The sequence below is a fragment of the Bufo gargarizans genome, chromosome 4 (genome assembly GCF_014858855.1).
Source record: "Bufo gargarizans isolate SCDJY-AF-19 chromosome 4, ASM1485885v1, whole genome shotgun sequence".
NCBI classification, from domain to species: Eukaryota; Metazoa; Chordata; class Amphibia; order Anura; family Bufonidae; genus Bufo; species Bufo gargarizans.
The window spans coordinates 429,760,276-429,770,048 of NC_058083.1; positions in this window are offsets into that span (position 1 = coordinate 429,760,276).

A 9,773-nucleotide genomic window follows, 5' to 3' on the forward strand; every position below is an offset into this window, starting at 1 on the left:
GGGCGTAACGATCGTGTTTGCAGAGGGTGCGACCGCAACCGGGCGTCGTAGCCCGGCAAGTGCTTTTAATGGCCAGACCCATACCGTCCCGAACCCACCCATACCCTCTCCGCCCGGCGCTGCGCCATCAGACTCACACACTGTCAATTCATTCTGTGGCAGCGCGAGACCCAGCGCTGAGGTCATGGGTCTCACGGGATCACAGGTTGACAGAATGACGCGGCGCCGCAGAGAGTGTATGACGAGATTGCACAGAGTCTGACACCTCACTTAAGGCCACAGCCGGAAGCAGGCGAGTACAGACCGAGTGGAACAGAGTAGGTAAGTATATTTTTTTTATGTATGTCCACACCAGCTTCATACTGGGGGGAGAGGGGGCACCTGGCAGGGGCAGCATATAATTATCTACCTAACCCTGGATTCAGATAGGGGGTCATATGAGGGTAGGGCGGGGCACTGGAAGTCTGCCAGCAAATCATTTATTACTCAGGGATCAAAATGAAATATATACATTGAGAGAGGGGGCAAAAAGGTAAAATGGGGGTGGGGGGTCCAATCCAAAGTTTGACCTGGGGCCTATAGAAGTGTAGTTACTCCACTGCCAACTAGTCATTATCTGCACACAACAAAATAGCATACAGTACAGCATGGCAATTATACAGGGTAAGCAGTGGGGATACATCTCATTTAAAATGGCCCACATTGTGCATCCCAAACCACTTTTGTTGAACTGCACGCCATGTCTTTGGCTTATTTAAAATCAGTGTTTAGAGCTATTGACAGTGGTATACTAAGGGCAGGGGGGGTCTGCCCTGGGTGCCGGCTCTCAGGGGGGTGCCAGAAGCAATGAGTGCTTCCATCGGTTCTGTCACTCACCGCTCAGCTCCGAGCGCTCCTCCCCTCCTTCAGGCCAGCCGCGCTTTGAAAGGTAAAGCAGGAAGACTTTTCCACACTCCACCATTTAGCCTGCAGACACAGATCACTTCTGACCTGTGTGGGAGGAGCCAGCAGCTCAGGAATCTGCCTGTGCTCCTCCCACGCAGTGCTGCAGAGCAATCTGTGCCTGCAGGGAAGAGAGGTATGCGAGCTTCAGGAACGGGACAAGGTGGGTAGTTACTGTGTTTTTTTAGTTTTTAATTCAGAGGGGGTAAAGAGGGCTTTATTACTATGGTGGGGGCACAGAGGACTTTATTACTAAGGATGGGGCACAGAGGACTTTACTACTATGGAGGGGGCACAGAGGGCATTACTAATGTGAAGGGGGGAAAATTTGCATTTCTACTATGGAGGGGGCACATAGCCAGAGGGCATTACTACAATGAAGGGGGCACAGAGGGCATTATTACTGTGAAGGGGACACAGTGGGCATTATTACTGTGAAGGGGGCACAGTGGGCATTATTATTGTAAAGGGGGCACAATGGGTATTTTTACTATGGACAGGGCACAGAGGACATTATTAGCACAGTGGGCATTATTACTATAAGGGGGCACAATAGGCATTATTACTATGAAGGGGGCACAGTAGGCATTATTACTATAAAGAGGGCACAATGGGGATTATTACTATGAAGGGGACACAATGGGGATTATTACTATGAAGGGGACACAATGGGGATTATTACTATGAAGGGGGCACAATGGGGATTATTATTGTGAAGGGAGCACAATAGGGATTATTACAGTGAAGGGGGCACAAAGAGGGCATTACAACTGTGAAAGGGGCACCGGGAGGGCATAACTACTGTGAGAGGGCACAATGTGGGCATAACTACTGTGAGGGGGCACACATCTGTACAAAACTACTGTGAAGGTTGTACAATTAGTGCAATACTACTGTGAGGCGGTACAATTTTTTGGTATTTAGGGATGAAGGGGTAGGTATTGGGGGGTGAAGGGGTGCCAGAGAAAGGACCCGCCCCGGGTGCCAAACACCCTAGGCACGCCACTGGCTATTGATAGTGTAGAGCAGCCATAATACATGATAGCATTTAAAGAACAGGCACTTCCTGTGTTATTTTACTGGAATTTACAATGGCTTTGTAAGTGTTCATAACTTAATGCTGACTGCAGCTAGTGTTGTCTACTGAAGAGACGTTAATACAGATCGTTATGTCAAGTAATCTTTACAATTTAAAAATGATTGCTTATGTTACAGATACCCTTACAGAGAAAAACCTAGTGGTTTGCACTTTTCACCTATTAAATGCTATAAGTTTTGGTTTGAGTTGTAAATGAGTTCTTCAAGTCAGGGTCAGAGGGCCCAACAGAGGACCAGAGTATCCCCCGGATGGGTCCAAGCGCTGATAATAATGAACAATAATGGAGTGTCTATTAGTAGGTTCTTAGAAAAAGTTATTCACTGGAGCGAGCAGTACGCTATGCCAACAAGGCAGGTTACATGGTTACCAGACCAGGTCATCAGAGGACCCATAACATTCTGAAGTAAGATAGTTGAGATGAGTTGGTCCCTGCTTTTCAGCTAAAGCAACACCCAATCTTCTGAAAAGGCTTTGTACAAGATTTTGGATTGTGTCTGTTGGAATTTTTTCCCATTCATCCAGAAAAACATTTGTGATACTGATTTTGGACGAGAGGGTTTGTCTTGCAATCTCCATTCTAGTTCACCCCATAGGTGTTTGATGGTGTTGAGGTCAAGGCTCTGTGCAGGCCAGTCAAGTTCTTCTACATCAGATTCTCCCTGCAATGCCTTTATGGACCTTACTTTGTTCACTGGGGCACAGTCCTGCTCGAACAGAAAAGGGCCTTCCCCACAGAGTTGTCACTGTCCACATAGTTGGAAGCTTACAATTGTCCAATGCAAATGTACCTTCACTGGAACTAAGGGGCCTATTCTAACCCCTTAAAAACAACCCAATAGCATTAACCCTCCTCCACAAAAATGTACAGTTGGCACAGTGCATTGAAGCAGGTAACGTTCTCCTGGCATTTGCTAAACCAAGACTCATCGATCAGACTGCCAGATCGAGAAGTCTGATACATCACTCCACAGAGCACATTTCCACTGCTCCAGAGTCCAGTGGTGGTATGGTTTACACCACTCTATCCAACGTTTGTTATTTTGTTTGGTGATATAAGGCTTGCATGCAGCTGTTTGTCCATAGATACCCATGGGATGAATCTTCCAGGATTTTATACATCTGTGTCAATGGGACTCAATGAAACACCTGAATTCAATGATTAAACCCTTAATGACCGCTAATAAGAGTTTTTACAGCAGTTATCACTGGACTTTACTCTAGAGCGCAGCGTTTCTCCTGAAACCTAGAATAAGTGCAGTACAGGCCTCCTGCTCTAACATCCCGGACCGACAGAGGCATAGATCCAGGCCATTGAAGCCCTTAGATTCGGTCAATAGTGACTAGAGCATCTAAGTGGTTTAGAGGAAGTTACATAGTTAAATAGTTAATATGGTTGAAACAAGACATAAGTCCATCAAGTTCAACCAAGGGATAGGTGGGGATGCGATTCCCAGAAGGAAATGAAACAAAGATTTCTACACATTTTTATAAGCGTTAATGTCATTTACTTTTCAGAATTCATCTAAACCCTTTTTAAAACTGTCCACTGTTCCTGCTGTGACCATGTCCTGAGGAAGTCTATTCCACAGATTCACAGTTCTTACAGTAAAGAAGCTTTGATGCTTCTGGAGACTGAACTTTTTCTTCTCCAGTCGGAAGCAGTGCCCCCTTATCTTTTGAGGGCATTTTTACATGGAACAGTTTTTCACCTTATTTTTTGTATGGCCCATTTATATATTTGTATAGGTTAATCATGTCCCCCCCTTAGACATCTCTTCTCAAGACTAAATAAATTTAATTCTTTTGATCTTTTTTCAGAACTAAGACCCTCCATGCCCCTTATCAGTTTAGACACTCTCCTCTGTACTTTTTCCAGCTGCAGTGCATCCTTTCTATGGACTGGTGCCCAGAACTGAACTGCATATTCCAGATGAGGCCGCACCAACGCTTTGTAAATTGATAGCATTACATCCCTGTCCCGCAAGTTATGCATGACAATACCCTGGTGGCCTTAGAAGCAGTTGATTCACATTGTATGATGTTATTCAATCTATGATCTACAAGGACACCCAAATCCTTCTCTATAAGTGACTCCCTCAGTGTTACATCCCCTAGGACATGTGACGCATGGAAATTATTACTACCAAGATGCATAACTTTACATTTATCCATATTGAACCTCATTTGCCAAGTTGATGCCCAATTACTAGGAGTGTTCAAGTCAGCTTCTAGTTTATGGAAATCTTCCATAGACTGTACGGTACTACATAGCTTAGTGTCACATCTGCAAAAATAGAAATGGTGCTATTAATCCTGTCCTCGATATAATATAAAATCAGGTTAGTCTGACAACTTCTGTCCTTGGTAAACCCATGTTGGTTATCACTTATAATATTATTTACAGTCACATACTTCTGTATATAGTTCCTTAAGAGTCCTTCAAACATTTTTCCCACAACAGAAGTTAAACTAGATCCTTTTTTGAATATGGGCACCACATTTGCCTTGCGCCAACCACTTAGCACTGTACCAGTACCTAGAGAATCTATAAAAATTATAAACAGGGCACAGCAATGACTGAACTGAGCTCTTTAAGCACTCTTGGGAGTAATCCATCTGGACCCGGAGCCTTGTTCACATTTACCTTATTTAACTTGTCTTGGACCATATCTACAGTTAACCAATTGAGTATATTACTGGATGTACTAACAGCCCTAGCACCACAGATATCAGCTCCTTTCTCTTCTTTTGTATAAAAAGAGCTAAAAAAACATTTAGTAACTATGCATTTTCCTTATCTTTTGTGACTAACCCCCCTTTACCATTATTTAGGGAACCTACCTTTAGCATTTATATATTTAAATAATTTTTGGGAATTTGTTTTGCTCTTTTGTCACCTGCTGTTCGTTTTATATTTTTGCTAATTGTATCTCCTTTTTACAGATTTTATTAAGCCCTTTGTAAACTTCAAACGCTACAGCTGACCCCTCAGATTTGTATTTTTTAAATGCCCTTTTTTTTGTCTTTTATTGCCCTTTTTACAGTAGATGTAAGCCATGGGGGTTTAATTTTAGCCGTTTATACTTACCTAAAGGAATACATTTTTTAAAGCAATTACTCAATGTGGATTTAAAGGGCTTCTGTCACCCCACTAAAGTCCTATATTTTTTTTTGTGTACTTATAATCCCTATACTGCGATATATCAATACATAATGTTATTAATCATTTTGGTTTAGTAGATAATGCAAAAAACTGACTTTTATTATATGCCTGCGCCGTACCTGTCTTCAGTTGGCGCAGGCACACTAAGGGGAGGACGCTCGCTCAGCCGCTCCAACCTCAATGAGCCTGCGCCGATGACGTCACATCTACGCAGGCGCACTGAGGAAGGAGCGGCCGAGCAAGCGTCCTCCTCTCAGTGCGCCTGCGCCGACTGAAGACAGGTACGGCGCAGGCGCCAGATTTTGAATGCAGACAGGGCCAGCAGAGAACGAGCGCGTTCACTGGCCCTGTCAATCAACATGAGGAGGGGGCGTCTTTATGAGAGGAGGATGTGGCTGCTTCCAGCAAGTAGCCGCCCTACTTGCTGGTTGACAGGTAATTTGCATATGATAAAAGTCTGTTTTTTGCATTATCTACTGAACCAAAATGATTAATAACATTATGTATTGATATATGTATAGGGATTATAAGTACCCCCCCAAAAAAATATGACTTTAGTGGGGTGACAGAAGCCCTTTAAAGCTCTCCCATTTATCCTTAGTATTATTATGTGACAGTAGCTGCTTCCAGTCTATGCCCTGAAATGCTGCCCTCAACCCAGGGAAATTAGCCTTTTTAAAATTCAGTGTCTTTGCTCTGCCTGACAGAATTTGCTTCTCATAGTTTAGGGGGAATATAGTTATATTGTGGTCCCTATTACCTAGTGTTTCTCGAACAGTAACATTTCCAACAAGCTATGCATCATTAGAAATTACCAGATCCAACAGAGCATTGCCCCTGGGAGCTTTTACAAACTGGCCCATAAAGTGGTCCTGCAGCAAATTGAGGATTCTTCTCCCCTTTGCGGTTGAGGCAGAACCATGACCCCAGTCAATGTCTGAGAAGCTAAAATCTCCCATTATGACCACTGTACCAGCCTGCGCAGCCTGCTCTTTTTGGTTATACAGTTGTGTTTCTATCTCCTCTGTGATGTTAGGGGGTCTATAGATTACACCAAGTATTATTTTTATAATGTTTATATCCCTTTGAACTCCCACTCATAAGGTTTCCACATCCTCACCATCAGCACCCACAATTGTCTCTTTTACACTTGTCTTCAAATCACTACTCAGACACACCACCTCCTTTTCTATTGACCCTGTCTTTCCTAAATCGTGTAAAACCCTCAATATTTACAGCCCAGTCATGCAAAGAATCCAACCATGTCTCAACCATGCCACACCAACTATATCTATGTGTTCTTCTAGTACCATAACCTCCAGCTCCCCCATTTTGCTAGCTAGACTTCTGGCATTTGTGAAAATACATTTTAAATTACTACTACTTGTAAAGGGAATATCTGGGATTTTTGGGTTACCTTGGTTAATGTTTGTATGTAACAGGTTCTTGTTACCACAAGTTCTATATTTCATGAATAGTTCTGCCCAGTCTTCTCCCTATTTTCCTTACTAATCACAGCCCCCACTAAATCCCCACTGTCCCCTCCTATATCCCACACTCTATCTACACTATCTACCCCCTTATTAGTATGATCCCCCACCCTCCCCCCAGATCCTAGTTTAAAAGCTCCTCCAGCCGTCGAACCATTTTTTCCGCCAGGTAGTTGCACCCTCCCCATTAAGGTGCAGCCCATCCCTACTGTAGAGCCTGTAACCGACAGAGAAGTTGGCCCAGTTCTCCATGAACCCAAACCTTTCCTTTCTGCACCAGCTTCTGAGCCACTTATTTAACTCCCTAAGCTCCTGTTGTCTCTCTGGTGACGCTCGTGGCACTGGTAGTATTTCTGAAAACACTACCTTGGAGGTCATGGACTTGAGCTTCTCTCCTGGTTCCTTAAAATCATTTTTAAGGACCTTCCATCTCCCCCTGACTTTGTCATTGGTGCAATCTGTCAATCTGATCCGCAATATGCCGAACCCGAGCACCCGGAAGACAACACACTGTTCAGCATTCACGATCTTGGCGACAGATGACCCTGTCTGTCCTCCTAATAACAGAGTCCCCTTCCACCAGCATCTGTCTGACCTTTGCTTTACTCCTTTTCCCATCCTTCCTGCAGGGGGCATCCTCCTGGTTGCTAGGAGAAACACCCTATTGCAGTGTTGCTTGCCCTGGGCTTTCATCCCTAACATCAACAGGCATATTTACTAGGGAGTTCGAGCTCAGGACTAGCCTCCCTGGCACTTTTCCCCCTACCCCTTCTTCCTTCATTAACCCAACTGCTGACCTGATAGTCCTGATCTTGCCCTCCTCATCCCACATCCATTTCACTGACCCCAGTCAGTGCCTGCACAGTGAGGTCTAAGCCTCTCTCCAGTTTTGCAATGCCCCTAAGTATTTCAAGCTGCTTATTTAGATCCAAGATCTGGGTTTCCAAATATGCAACGTGATTGCATCTAGTGCAAATGTATTCACCCTCGAATGGCTCTTCAAGGCACGCATACATTGCACAGGACACACGCTTAGTAGCATTGTCCACGGAGCACATGTTTAGATGGGGATGAACAGTAAAGAAGGAAAACAATAAATATGAGTTAAGAATTAGACCCCATCTGCTGTAGTTGGAGAACTAGCTAGTCAACAACACACAATGAAAATCTAGCAAATCTTAGTTTCTTGCTCCTTGTTTTAAACTCCAGTTCTTTAAACTCCACTAAATACTTCAATAAAGATTTTACCGCATATAACCGCAGCACTGACCACTGAATTATTATTTTTTTCTTCAACCAACATACTTATAAAAAGATTTTTCCACATATTACTACAGCGCTGAACGCTGAATAAAAAACTTTTTTCCACCCAAAAAAGTCACAAAAGATTTTACCGCATAGAACTGGAGAGCTGAACGCTGATTAAAATTTGTTTTTCCACCGAAATACATCACTAAAGATTTTACCGCATAGAACTGCAGCGATGAACGCTGAATAAAATTTGTTTTTACACCGAAATAAGTCACAAAAGTTTTTACTGCATATAACGTCTCTCTATAACAGAGATGGAGAGGGTGTTCGGATTTCCCCTGCACTATAAGGACGTCTCAGAAATGAACCGCTGCTCCCGCGTCCTGACAGCAGCTTCTGGGAAGTTCGAGAGCGTCCCTGCTATCTGGCATCCATTTGCTCCGCTAAAGGATGATTTGAAAGTGTATAGAAGCCACACGGGGCCCCCACGCTGCAGATTTATCATGGAGACATCATGGAGATTTTACCGCATATAACTACAGCACTGAACGCTGAATAAAATTTGTGTTTCGACCACAATACATCAATAAAGATTTTACCACATATAACTGCAGCGCTGAACGCTGAATAAATTTCGTTTTTTCCACCGAAATACATCACAAAAGATTTTACCACATATAACTGCAGCACTGAACGCTGATTACAATTTGTTTATGCACTGAAATACACCACAAAAGATTTTACCGCATATTACTACAGCGCTGAATGCTGAATACGGTTTGTTTTTCTACCGAAATACGTCACAAAAGAATTTACCAGATCTAACTGCAGCGCTGAATGCTGAATACGGTTTATTTTTCTACCGAAATACGTCACAAAAGATTTTACCAGATCTAACTGCAGCGCTGAACGCTGAATACAATTTTTTTTTTTTTTAAAAGGCCTGTCATCCTGCAAGTTGATCCAGAGGAAGGCAAAAAAAAAACTGTGAGGTAGAAGCCAATTTTCTCTGCTTTAGGGGAATAAAAAATTCCTTCCCGACTCCAAAAAGGCAATCAGAATAACTCCCTGGATCAATGAGCCCTCTCTAGTAGCTATAGCCTGTAATATTATTACACTCCAGAAATACATCCAGGCCCCTATGGAACTCTTTTAGTGAACTCATCATCACCATCACCTCAGGCAGAGAGTTCCATAGTGTCACTGCTCTTACCATAAAGAATCCTCTTCTATGTTTGTGTACAAACCTTCTTTCCTCCAGACGCAGAGGATGTCCCCTCGTCACAGTCACAGTCCTGGGGATAAACAGATGATGGGATAGATCTCTGTACTGTCCCCTGATCTATTTATACATAGTAATTAGATCTCCCCTCAGTTGTCTTTTTTCTAAAGTGAATAACCCTAATTTTGAAAATCTTTCAGGGTACTGTAGTTGCCCCATTCCAGTTATTACTTTTGTTGCCCTCCTCTGGACCCTCTCCAGCTCTGCTATGTCTGCCTTGTTCACAGGAGCCCAGAACTGTACACAGTACTCCATGTGTGGTCTGACTAGCGATTTGTAAAGTGGTAGGACTATGTTCTTATCACGGGCATCTATTGCCCTTTTGATGCAACCCATTATCTTATTGGCCTTGGCAGCAGCTGCCTGACACTTGTTTTTGCAGCTTAGTTTGCTGTTTAATAAAATTCCTAGATACTTTTCCATGTCAGTGTTACCGAGTGTTTTACCATTTAGTATGTACGGGTGACTTGCATTATTCCTTCCCATGTGCATAACTTTACATTTGTCAGTGTTAAACCTCATCTGCCACTTATCTGCCCAAGCCTC